Raw genomic sequence first — 13228 nt, 5'->3', positions numbered from 1 at the left:
GCTGCTCGTACCATACATGCAGGGTGCCTTGTTCTTTGAAATCTATTTTACAGTGTTTATTTTCCTTAGCTAACTAGTTCTTCATTTTCGCGCCGTATGCCTAGAGGCAAGATGCTGTGCGCCGACGGTTTGTTCCGTTGACGGAAGCTCCAGCAGCGACAGCCACGCGGTGAACTAGCAGTCTGCCAACTGGCTTCGTAATGGCCTGCATGTCTCCAACCCTGACAAGATATGTAAAGAGGGCATGGCAGGAGCAATTGGTTTGGCGTTTTAGTGATCGTGCAGTCGAGGTTCATAATATCGATGACTGTTTGGCTTGCTTGAGGTAAAAAAAAGCCCTTAAATCAAAGCAGCATTTCTTCCGGTTTTTGTGCACGTAATTCGGTCGTACGTTCGCTTGCTTATCCCGTTCGTCCCCTCAGTCGTTTGCACGTGAGTTATTTGTATCATATATAAGCGGTAAGGGCCGCTGTCGCATTTCCTTCGTTAAATAAGTGGTTTAGAATGTCCCGAGGCTTTCTATAGCCTCTAGCCTTCACCTTATCGAACGCGAGATTCATGTTCAGTGCCATATAAACGTTATCTAAAGTGAAAAACACTGTTTGTCGCGCCTTCGTTGGAATAACCATGGCTAAGTAGTGGGGTGATGTGCTGCTCACTGCACCAAAGTTCAACCGAAAGTGCAACTTCAACCTTTTCTTTGATACGTAAGATACACATTGCGTCAACAGTACTGGAAAGCTAATAAAATAGTCTGGACTGTTTCTGCACAGATTCAAGATACAATATCAGCTGAAAGTGTTACCGCAACGGCGGCGTTCATGTATGTGTTTTCGAATTTCCGCGAAGGTTCCCCGCTATATCGAAGCTGACGCTGCGATCAGGGGCCCGGTTCTGAGGAGCATGGCTGTCCTTTATCTCGTCATTGCGTAGAGAGTATTGGCCGTCCTCTATCACCATCGACATATCTTACATCGTGGCCTTGTGGCACGCTATTTATTCATTTCTTTCAAATGACTTGGTTCTTAAAAAACTGCGCTTGCAGTGTGCAACAACCTTATGCAAATTGCAGCAACGAAGAGCTTACCGTCGGTGTCACATTAATGGTTTTCCACTTGGACATTCATATATGGGCTCCCATCTAGATGTGCATTCTGCTTTATATGCTGGTCGGTGCTGGCTGTGTTGCACATTTCGTTGACATGGTTTATAATTTCACTTACACAGTAAAACACGAATGTTTTAAAAGCATGCTTGTTCGACACTATTTTGAGAATTTTGCGTCGAACCAGCGCTTTGCAGGCCATACTGTAGTAAGTATGCTTATTCTGTCCCTTAGAACAGCTGCTGGTTTGCTTCGTTTTTAGCGCAGTCTGCTTTGCCACGTTTGATTATCAACTGTACCGACACAGCGGGTCGGGATCACAGTTAAACCGCTAAGGTTGCGAGCTCTGAAAGGCACCCCCGAAAATTCGGCAGGGTACATATTAGAAACATTACACATTATATTTTGCACTAAGGTTATGCTTAGTTAACACGTTTTTTAGCGTCACACTCTTTTGTTGCCCCCCACCCCCCAGTTTTCAAGGGCTCTGGAGTGCTGATGAGCCGCCATGGTTTGAACGAATGGGCATCCATGGAGCCTTCGCTACCAGTCTACGTTACTTGGTGTAGCATGCGAGCCGGCGGACTAATGATTGGGCCTCGAATAATGATGAGGTATAAGGCGAACGGGGCGTGCCTCGTCCTTGGTGCATTACTGTCTATCATTTCATACTTACCCAACGGCCTTGCGACGTCGGTTCGTCCCGATTTCATTGATGTCGTAAGGTTCGAATAGCAAGGTGTGAATACCCGGAATGGTGGGAAGTGCATTCGAAGAGGTTGATAATTTGTGTTCTGCAGTACGCTCCTCTTTCTTGGCCTATTAGTTGCCTTAAAACCCTTCGTGTGAAGGCAGCCAGGAAATACTCGCCGTAATTGTTAGCTTAGAAATAGAAAATTGCATGTAAAGAAGTCACTGATTATATAAAATGGTAGGCTTAATCACGTGACATCAGGCTTTTTAGCCACTGTACAAACGGTTTTTTCGTCCGCTACTATTCAGCAGCGAAATGCTTATTATCTTAGAAATACGGTTTTTAGGCATTCGATAGAATTTATGAAAAACAACGTTGTGTGTGACATTCACCTCGCACTAACAAATCACTTGTTGCATATTGTTCTGCCAATTTTAAACTCGTGATACGACGAGATATTATTTTTGCAATTAAACATGCCTTAAAAAGTCATGAACCAATATAACGACCTCAAATTTCCACGAACTTACAAGTTTGGGCGAAGTATAGGGTACTAGACTAATATCATTGTTTCATTGACCGAAAGCTCGCTGAGATTGAAATTACATCGGAACAAGATAACAGGGAAGAAACAACAAACAAACTACCTTTTATCTCTTATATGCACTGTATTCTGTGCTTAGTCTGAAGAAAGTAGGAAAGAAGGCAAATTTACGCATGGTTGTTTCATCCCCAACAATGCTAGGTGTATTGAGAAAATCAACTCCGCCCGCCAAACAACGTCCCCTTGAGCAGCAGTGTACCGTGCGACACCGGACATGTCCTGGCAAATACACTGAGGAGATTGTTTATAACATCCCACTTCTTGTGGCAAGCAGCACATACGTCGGACAATCCAGTAGATGTGTGAATAAAAGACTCCGTGAGCACGAACGTAACAAGAATACTTATAAAGGCAGGAATCTGGCTTTACACTACGAGACTTGCGCGTGCCGATCTCTTCTGGATAATTCACAGCAGTAAAAAAAAGCAGAGCTTAATCGTACTCTTGCAATCGTGGAAGGCACGCAGATCCCTACTTTTCAAATAATTGGGTCCGTACTCTTTACCTTTTGTGCTCCAAATTGAGCTATCGTTCTTGAATTCAAAGAATTCGTCAGCCTTTAATGAACGGTTTCTTCCTCATCCCTCTTTTTTTCGTTTTGTATTGTTGTTGCTTCTTGTTGGTTCTCTTGTAGATTGGCGCATGCGCTTGTGAATTCGGTCAGCCTGGTTTACCTTTGTAGGTTTGGCTTAATTTGAGTCGGATGTTAGCGCTTGTGGTGTGTTGCAATCATTTTGCCGTGCCTTGGATTTTCGTTGTTGTTTAAGTGACTGAATAACTGTGATCGCAGCATTTTCACAAATCAACATCCGCGGTTTTACAAGGCACATAAATACGAGGCATTCCGATGCATTCTTCGGCCAACTGATATAGTGTAGGAAGAAAGCATATAAATATTAGGCAAGCACGTTTTCAAGCGAAAGTGCTTTATGAACATAATTTTATCGAATATTTGAAATTTATAGTATTATAAATATTAGGAGGCTTATACTGTTTGATATTTGTTTCCTAAACTAAACGTTTTCACTGTGGTTTTCATAGGAGACATATGACTAAAAGACAAACTTAGAAGCAAACAATAAGCGCACATCGGAAGATTGCCGCAACCTCAGAGACATTTTAACACATGTGCAATACAATTCTTCCTAATTGTTTCAGAGATGCAGTTGATGTTCCAGAAAGTTGTACTCGCAGCGAAAGAGTATTTTTGTCACAAAGACTGCATTACCAACTTGCAGAGACCCTAGAATGTTCCTTTCATGCCTGAAATCTTCGTCTGTGATACGAATCTATCCATGCATCTTTTAATGTGAATGCCATATAACAGGCCAGTTGGCCACAACAATGGAAATTCGTGCAGGAAAATAATGGGCTCCTTCTATTGAGTGTATGAGATACAAGTAGCGTGATCGGACGGTGGTTGATAGTGTAGCTTGTTCGTTGTTAGATTAGCGAGTAGCGACTGGTGATTAGCGAATGAATTAATGGTATGTGAACGAATAATCTAGCGTGTCTGCTCCTGAGTTTGAATACGCGTTATGGAACCTGTTACTGCTACTAGCACAGCAACATCCTCTGATATTGAACCCGGTGCATGTAATAGTGTTGATGCTTCGATTGATGATTTCTTTTCTGGTGAAAATGGTACTCGGCATCCGGGAAAACATCGTAAAATGGACGCTGAGATTTCCGGTGGAGAAGAACGCTCGATACGAAGCAGGAGTAGGCAGAAGCCCAGGAGGGATGGCAAGGTTCGAGCATTAGAATTAGGCGATTGAATGCTCTCGGTATCGTGTATACACATTAAATCGAAGCTAAGACATCCTCCTACTTCTTGTGTTTGTGAAAATTAAAATAGCTGCAGGTCAGTAAACAAATTTGTACTATAAAAATCAGCAGATAGATAAGAAATAAGATAAATTGTTAATAGCCTTTTGAAATTATCATGACTGGGCTTAAAACACGGTTCCAAAAGCACAACCGCCATCCTCACTAGTTAAACCCTTCGCAGAAGTACAAATCACGGCCGCGAAACCCAAAAATGATACACTAAGGAGACTTTTGCATTGTGCATTGCACAAATGAGCTGCTCAGTGATAGTACCGAATTTTAGCACTCAGCACTAAACAAGAACGTTCGAGCGATATTCGAGGGCTGGCAAATTCGCAGACAAAATATTTTCAAACTAATTGGGCCCGTGTTGAAAGTGACGCAAATGTTTGTTCGCTCAGGTTACGTCTATACCTTTAAAGTGTGCCTCGACAGTTTTGGCCATTCGTCCTCCACAGGAGAATAGTTTTTTCTGATAGTGAGTGCAAAATCAGGTTACCTCGAAGCATAAAGTACTGTATTATCGTAATCGCGTGTTATGACACACGTGATGGGAATATATAGCATATCCCACGAAGATATACCTTTCATAGACGCGTGAATCGCGCTTGGACAAGTACGACACGAAAGCGCTCTTTCATCATGGATCCTTATCAACATCAACATCAGCGATCCTTCGGTTGCACTTGTAGACATTGAGGTGAAGTATTTGGAAGCAGAAATTTAATGGTAGCGCTATTGTGCATTTGGATGGCCTCGGGGAATGATGATTCCTTTTTTGTCACTGTATTATATGCCATTTTTCAGCCGTTAAACCAGTTGTGAGTCTGCGCACGTCCTGTCCACCACTTCTTTTGTGCGTGTGTCTTTTAGAGGAGTACCCCCTTCGTGGAAATGATGATCCTCTTTTTCACACACACGCTTCTTCTCCCTTCTCATGACTCCCCAAAACAGGTGAGATGATAATAATAATAATAATAATAATAATAATAATAATAATAATAATAATAATAATAATAATAATAATAATAATAATAATAATAATAATAATAATAATAATTATTATTATTATTATTATTATTATTATTATTATTATTATTATTATTATTATTATTATTATTATTATTATTATTATTATTATTATTGCAATAGAATTAAGTTTAGAATAATAACAACAGTAGTAATAATAAATGGTTTACAGGAAGGGAAAGGCGCAGTATCTGTTACACTTGTTTCTGTGGACACCTGACCCACACCGTAAGGAAAGAAAGGAAGGTGGGACTGAAACTGGAAAGGGAGAAAGAGGAGCCATAATGAATGGGTACGGAGTAATGCGGGCAACTGAGGATCCTAAACGGGCACTCACATAGCACACCACACGGATGCCTCTCCGTTTCGCTTCAATCGAAACGCAGCTAATTAAGCGAGAAATTATGTATAATCATTACAAATTGTGGTCGGGCTTAAAACACTCTGAGAGCACTGTGGAATGTACACTGCAGCGTTTCGACACCTAAGCGTTGCTAGACCAGACAGTGCATCAAGTTTTCTCTTATTATCATTATCAACTACATGCAACCTCATTATCTTTGCTAATGTCGTCATTGTGATTCTCACTAATTGCATCGCCACTATCATCCTCACGGTAGTCAAGAAGAATTGTGCGTTTCACGATCCTGGGTGTGGCGCAGTTGGTTAAAGCGCTGGGCTGGGGATCCAAGGGACTGTATTTCAATTCTCGGTGAAGACAGGATTTTTTTAACCATCTTCCTAACGGTATACAAGGAGCATTATGATGTGCGTTTGTTTCACTATCCTGGGTGTCTTCTTCAGTCGCTGCGGGAGCTATGACCACTAAGTAGCTTTCTTCTTTTTGACGAACATTTGTGCGCGTTGTAGCTACCGGCTGCAAAGACACGTTCGCGCATGCGATCGCTCTGTCGTTAAAAAAGTGCGATATTTTAGGCTGGAGGTTAAGAGTCTTGCATTTGAAGCACCATCGCTTATCACATTCTTGAAGCGCCTTCACATTCGCGAGTTGAAGCGCATTCGTGAGTTGAGAATGGAAAGAGTTTCTCCGGGGCGTTATCTTGATAATGTCAACAACAGTAAAGCGCAGTTACAAAAGTTTAGTGCAGAACAAAATTGTTATAGGAGCCTTCATATGGCCAGTTAATGCAGCACAACCCAGTTAGCACAGTAGCACACAGTTAACCGCACACACACTTCAACGTCGTCGTTCCTGATCACAATCGCTCAAATCTTCTTCGTCATAGGTTGCCTCGATTATGCCAAGAAGACGGAGGTTCGTTAATTAACAACCATCCCGTCGCACGTTTAATGATGAAATGCAAGCTGGTCTTTCCAAAGGGGCTCTAGCAATCCGTTATGCAAGGGATACGTAAGCAATACTACGCCAGGTTTGAGCCCGTCGCATAAACCGGACCGGTAGCCACGTTTGACCTTAAGAGTAACCGCAGATGGAGCCCCTCTTCAAGCCGTCGGGTAAACCTGGTCGGTAGCCAAGCAGCGCCGCAATAGAAGAACAGCAAGAGATGCTAGTTCGGCTTTCCTTACGCATCCTACCGGGTTTAACTAAAGCTAAAACACAGCCCATATTTTGCCTCCCACGTTCTGTATTGGCCACATCATACAAATCCCGAAGGCACGGATGCACGTCGGTTCAAAAATGTTCAAGGATATTGTCCGCTAGCCTTAAGCGACGTGGATTATGAGATATTTGCGAAGGTTCTTTCTTCTCGTCTATAGCTTGTGGCATTATATTTATTTGGGCCGCACCAATTGTGTGGTATCAAAGGCCGTAGTATTGAAAATTATATACATATCGTACGTTCCATAATAGAGACAATGCCAGTTGAGGTCAATCAAGTGGACCTAATTCAGATTGATCTGCAAACGCTTTCGGTAAGGTGCATCATTATTTTCTGTTTGCTGTATTGAAGAGGGCGAGTATTGGTGATTTCTTGCTTAAAGTCTTCGAGCTATGCTATAACGCGGCCACTATAGGACTGATTGTGACTCAAAACTTTACCAAGCCAACACAGCTTAAATCACCTTTTCGAGAGGGCTGTCCGCTATCACCTTTGTTATTCGCGTTTTACCTTGAGACCCTAAGTCGTAATACCATCAAGATCAGAGCAGCTCGTGGCTTTTCATTATCGCAATGTGAAAACAAGATTTTGGCTTATGCTGATAAAATTGTCATTTTCTGTTCTGATAAAAGGAGGGTAGCGAGTTTTTACGCGAAACTGAGCGTTTTTGTGGTAGTTTGGTTGCATCTCTTAACCATGATAAAACAAAAGGGTATCCGTGCATCTGGGTATCTGCATCTGCATCTGGGTATCCGTGCAAGCAAAAGGGATCCGTGCATCTGGGGTACAAAAGCGAATTTATTTTCTAGCATCAGGTGGGGCTCCGAAGACTTATAGTAACTGGGGGTTTTCTTGCATCAGCATAACAATATTGGACATAACTGGGATTTTCAGATCTCATCACTGTTCATCAGAGCTGCTGTTCAGTACTTGTTTGTTCATAAGCTTGCTTCAAAGTATTTTTATTTAAAACAGCACAAGATCCTTTCCTCCTAGTTTTGTATAATAGACGATTAAGTGCCCATCTTGCTATTTTATTTGCACTCACTGGTCATAGGAGTTAGGGTTCTCTGTTTTCGTAAAGAAATTGGCGACACATTTCATTTCTTCAGCGTACAGTTTTCCTTACACACCTATACAGTCTATCCAATGACAGATGACAACATTTCTGATTGAAACGATATTTCCTGTACGGATGTATTGGCAGAATTACCTCCCCTTTCTAGCCAATAGTGTATTAAAGAGGGTGCAACGTATGTATATACAATCAGCAAATGCTTTCTTTTTTAAACTTCACACGTAAACCTTACCTATCAATTGTGGTTTCGTGCAAAAGAGACTTTTGAGCCCCGTTCAGTGCTCTGCAGCCTGTGACAGCAGCCAGAAACTATACATCATTGCTTTCTGTATTGCCTTAATGCAGTGTTTTTGGGGCATTCTTCAATGGACGCTCAAAAACTCATTGATATTACGCCCTATACTATAAAATGTTTGCCTACAGTGAAAGCATCTGAGGATTCCTGGGATGTTTCCGTGCTGATGAGACTCTTCAGCCTGTAAGGAGCCGTATTGCCACGCAGAGCCACCGCGTTCATCGAAGTTTCTCTTCAGAGAACAGTGTGGCTATGGTGCGGGTGTATATGCTTCGCAGGATGGACCTCCAGCTTGGTTACCTTTACTCGATCGAAGCATGTATATGTCTCCTGAAATTTTGATGTGTGGGCAAAGTGAGAGTTCGATGCCGGAGTATCTGTGTATGACAGGTTGCAGGATGCCACCTGGGTAAATTGGGCCTAAAGTACTTCCATGCAATATATAAAAAAAATATCCCTGGTGTGGCGCAGTTGGATCAAGCAGGAATCCATATAATGGATGTTTGATTCCCGTTAAAGGCATGATTCTCATTTTTGTATTGACATCATCATGACGTCATTTGATTGAGAGATGTTTGTCATCGAACGCGGACGTTATGAGCCACTAAAGCCTTTCGTCTTAAAACACGCTGCCAAGATCACACACGCCTCTGTTTTGGCCCTTTCCAGAAGTACAAATCACGACCGCCAAAACCAAGCAAGCCATACTTAGGCGACGTTTGCAGTGTACATTGCGGAAATGAGATTTTCATGATAGCGCCGCAGTTTGAGCACTCACCCCTAAACAAGATTGCTCGACTTATAGTCGAGTAGTGGCAAAGAGAAGATAACTAAATATTGCCAAATTGATGTCACCCGTGTTAAATCTGATGCAATATCATTTTCGGTCTAGACATTTTTACACCTCTTTCGCCTTGACGTTTTTACCCTACCTCTTCATACGGCAAAATGCTTTCTGTGAGCAGTCAGTTTGAAAGCAGGAGCCCTATTATCGACACACATGGCCGCCGCTCGGCGCCATTGTTTTTCTCTGATTTGTTCTCAGAACAGTCACGTGTTTTAAATTGATGGCGCAAAATTTTTGTGCGTCGGAATGGCTTTTTGCGATGACGTAAAAATAATGTGAGCGTGAAAACGGATTTTTAGCAGCGGTATTCATGATGCATGGAGGGTATAGATAAGTAACTGTCGAGGGAAAACAGAGGTATATATGATAGAAAGGGAAGCACTTACGTTATATTACGGATGGGCTGATTTGAACCACCTACTGTCAAGAGCCGACTCCTGAAATCTGATTGGCTGAGTTTTTGTGGCAGAAAATACGTCATGCATAAACATTTAATGATAATGTAAAAATGACGTTTTATTGCGCAAAACTGTTCTGCCATTGCTGTACATGACTAAAGTTGGGCGCCGCATTTTGAACCACTTCAGGCGGCCGCGAAAAAAACATGGCGAATTGGACGTGCAATGTAGGCGGCTGTTAGCTCACCGCAGCTTGGTCGAGAGTTTGGGGGGTGGTGAAGTAAGCTTTCACACCTTGTTGTAATTGCATACAGCACTGAAACGACGTCATAACGGAACGTTTTAGCTGCGTCATCTTTTAGAGGATTAATATTATGAAGACGCAGATTTACAACCGCACGAGGGTCGTAGCTACCCTCCCGTTCACGTTATGACGGCACGCTGTAATCATATTATGTAGTTGAGCGACATTTTGTGTTGATTGCTTTTTTTTTAATACAGCCTGGAAATAACCTCCCTTTACTGATTTGCATTTTACCGTTTCGACAGTAAGGAATGCACTCGCGCGGCGCCGCCCTAGCTTCATACCATGATTTCGTCGGTCATATTTCGCTTTCTTTCCTTATTGTCCGTTCATCCACCTCTGCACGTGTACGGTAGCCTGAGAATCGACTAATTAACCTTCCTGCTATTCTGTTCTCCTGTTTCGTTCTGTTTCTCGGAGATATTTTGCGTTTCGCAAGGGCTTTTCGCACGCCAGCGCATGAAAATTTAACCGACTAGCTGTAAGGCTCAGCGTATGTCTTCCAGTTGGTGTGTGTGTGTGTGTGTGTGTGTGTGTGTGTGTGCGCGCGTGTGCGCGCGTGTGTGTGTGTGTGTGTGTGTGTGTGTGTGTGTGTGTGTGTGTGTGTGTGTGTGTGTGTGTGTGTGTGTGTGTGTGTGTGTGTGTGTGTGTGTGTGTGTGTGTGTGTGTGTGTGTGTGTGTGTGTGTGTGTGTGTGTGTGTGTGTGTGTGTGTGTGTGTGTGTGTGTGTGTGTGTGTGTGTGTGTGTGTGTGTGTGTGTGTGTGTGTGTGTGTGTGTGTGTGTGTGTGTGTGTGTGTGTGTGTGTGTGTGTGTGTGTGTGTGTGTGTGTGTGTGTGTGTGTGTGTGTGTGTGTGTGTGTGTGTGTGTGTGTGTGTGTGTGTGTGTGTGTGTGTGTGTGTGTGTGTGTGTGTGTGTGTGTGTGTGTGTGTGTGTGTGTGTGTGTGTGTGTGTGTGTGTGTGTGTGTGTGTGTGTGTGTGTGTGTGTGTGTGTGTGTGTGTGTGTGTGTGTGTGTGTGTGTGTGTGTGTGTGTGTGTGTGTGTGTGTGTGTGTGTGTGTGTGTGTGTGTGTGTGTGTGTGTGTGTGTGTGTGTGTGTGTGTGTGTGTGTGTGTGTGTGTGTGTGTGTGTGTGTGTGTGTGTGTGTGTGTGTGTGTGTGTGTGTGTGTGTGTGTGTGTGTGTGTGTGTGTGTGTGTGTGTGTGTGTGTGTGTGTGTGTGTGTGTGTGTGTGTGTGTGTGTGTGTGTGTGTGTGTGTGTGTGTGTGTGTGTGTGTGTGTGTGTGTGTGTGTGTGTGTGTGTGTGTGTGTGTGTGTGTGTGTGTGTGTGTGTGTGGAAGACTCTCTCTCTCTGCCTCCATCTCTCTCTAAGCGCTGCTTTCCGCGCTCTACACAACTCAAGCCGACACAATATGTTAGAAACTTAAGCATACTTGGTGACCTGTCGGTAGCTGGTCATAACGAGCCTTTTCAAAAAAGGTGGGTAACACAGCCAGTACCTAACAGTAATTGATACTTTGAGACGGCGAGCGTTGTCCTCAAAGTTGGACATTACGGGCTGCGCTGGCGCCTTTTCGTCAGTGCTGCTGCCACTTTGGAAATCTGTCGATTTTTTTGTTAGCAACCAAGTCCTTAAACGTTTTAGTTCCTGCACTTAAAGGCCGCCGATAACTGAACGTGAGAGGTCATCGGCGCTTATGAACATCAAGGCTAACTTCCACTCCCATTTTGCACCAACCCACTGCGAATATTGCGTTGCCGTTCTTGCTCTTCAGCTGAAACTCGCGCAGCCTTTCCGTGCGTAGCTGATGGCGAATGTTCGACCGCAAGTATGTCATGACACACTGATACCGCAACGCCACAACATACTTCACTTGCCTCAGTGCAACCCGAGGCTTCCGAATCACGGAATGCACCGCAGAGTATCGGTTCCTGCAGGAGCACTGTCGTTTTTCGTACTTGGCGCTAATTTATAGTAGCAGACGACAGCGCGCTTTTTTCTTTTACTTTAATTCTTTTTTTTTTTTAAATGCGTAACCCGATTGTGTGCTTACGTAACCTGGCACCACCCTATCGCACACGTCACGCCTACGTCAAAATTTGAAGAGAATGGCGAATTGTCCAGAATATCGCCTCAGGTTATCTCGAAGCCTAATACCCTCTTTACACGGGCACAGTTAACCATGGTTAGCGTAACTGCGGTTACGCGAAACCATGGTTAGCCCATTTACACGGCAGACGAAACCATGGTTACATCCCTAACCGCGGTTATCGCAAACCGACCTCGGTTTGCGTTGTTAACCGAGGTTATGGCGGCGTCTGTTGACGGAGGCTGCTTGTCCTGCTTCAACAGTGTGTACTCCTTTAGCCGTATTGAATAGGCTGTGTCTACTGTGCTACCCGGCGTATTTGTTTACGGCCCACAGCCAAGCGTCTGCGTACTAAAGCCTCGTCCTGTGTCTGCAGTATCGTTTGCGCGGCTTAGTGCTGAGCGCCCGCGGAACGTCAAAAAATGCGTGGTGTTAGCTTTATCATGAAAGTGCACACGTTCGCAACGCTTGCAGCGCGGGATGCTGCGAGCAGGCTGAAGTACGTTACACTTACCGTGGCTTTGAAGCGTGCGAGTGCGGCGAACGATGGCGGGGGGAGTAACCCCCTAGTCGTCGATAGGCCTAAATTATTTTTCTTCGAATCCGCGGCGGTCGGCGCTTTGGAACTGATCAACGCTGTCGAAATGGTGTACTCATGAAACTTCTTTAGTGTTTATCCTATTCTGCCACCCAAAATAACGATATGATTAACTTTGGCGACGCATTATTCGCAGAGCTAGTATAAAAAGAGCGGTGAGCCGCAATACACCGGCTTGCTTGAGCAGAAACTTGAGAGAAGATAGTGTCCCGGTTGTCGGTCTTGCCAACAATTTGCCGCTGGCCACTGATCCTCAAGAGTGATTCATTCCTGATATTCGGTTCGGTATTCCAGATGCCAAAAAATTTAGCACGGTTTATTTCTGACGTCGGCGCTAGCTAGCCGCCATGTCGTTCGCGTACGGTCTGCGGGAGGAGGGGCCAACGCGGCGGTGTTTACGGTGGTCAATGAGGTGCTGCCATCGTGCGGAGCTTGACCGCCCTGACGCCTTGTTGGACGGCACACTGGAAACTACGTTATAAATAAGATATGTGTTAATGCTGCTTCGTTCTGCAGAGCACCGCATCGCTTCGGTTCTATTTTATGGGCAATGGCGACCGTAACCGAGAACGGCGGCGAGCTGTGTAAGCATAGCTAACCGCGATTGGCGGTTACCCGTGCTTAAGTTCGGTAATCTCGGTAAAGCGTAACCGTCGTTAAGCCGGCCGTGTAAAGAGTGTATAACGCACTGCGTAATCGCAATCGCCTGTCAAGGCACATCTGATGTGAACTTATCGCATATGCCAAGATAAGCTATGCGTGATAGGCATGCGAGTCCC

Source organism: Amblyomma maculatum, chromosome 11 (genome assembly GCF_055883805.1).
Source record: "Amblyomma maculatum isolate TAMU_Amacu chromosome 11, ASM5588380v1, whole genome shotgun sequence".
NCBI classification, from domain to species: Eukaryota; Metazoa; Arthropoda; class Arachnida; order Ixodida; family Ixodidae; genus Amblyomma; species Amblyomma maculatum.
This window is presented reverse-complemented; position numbering follows the sequence as displayed.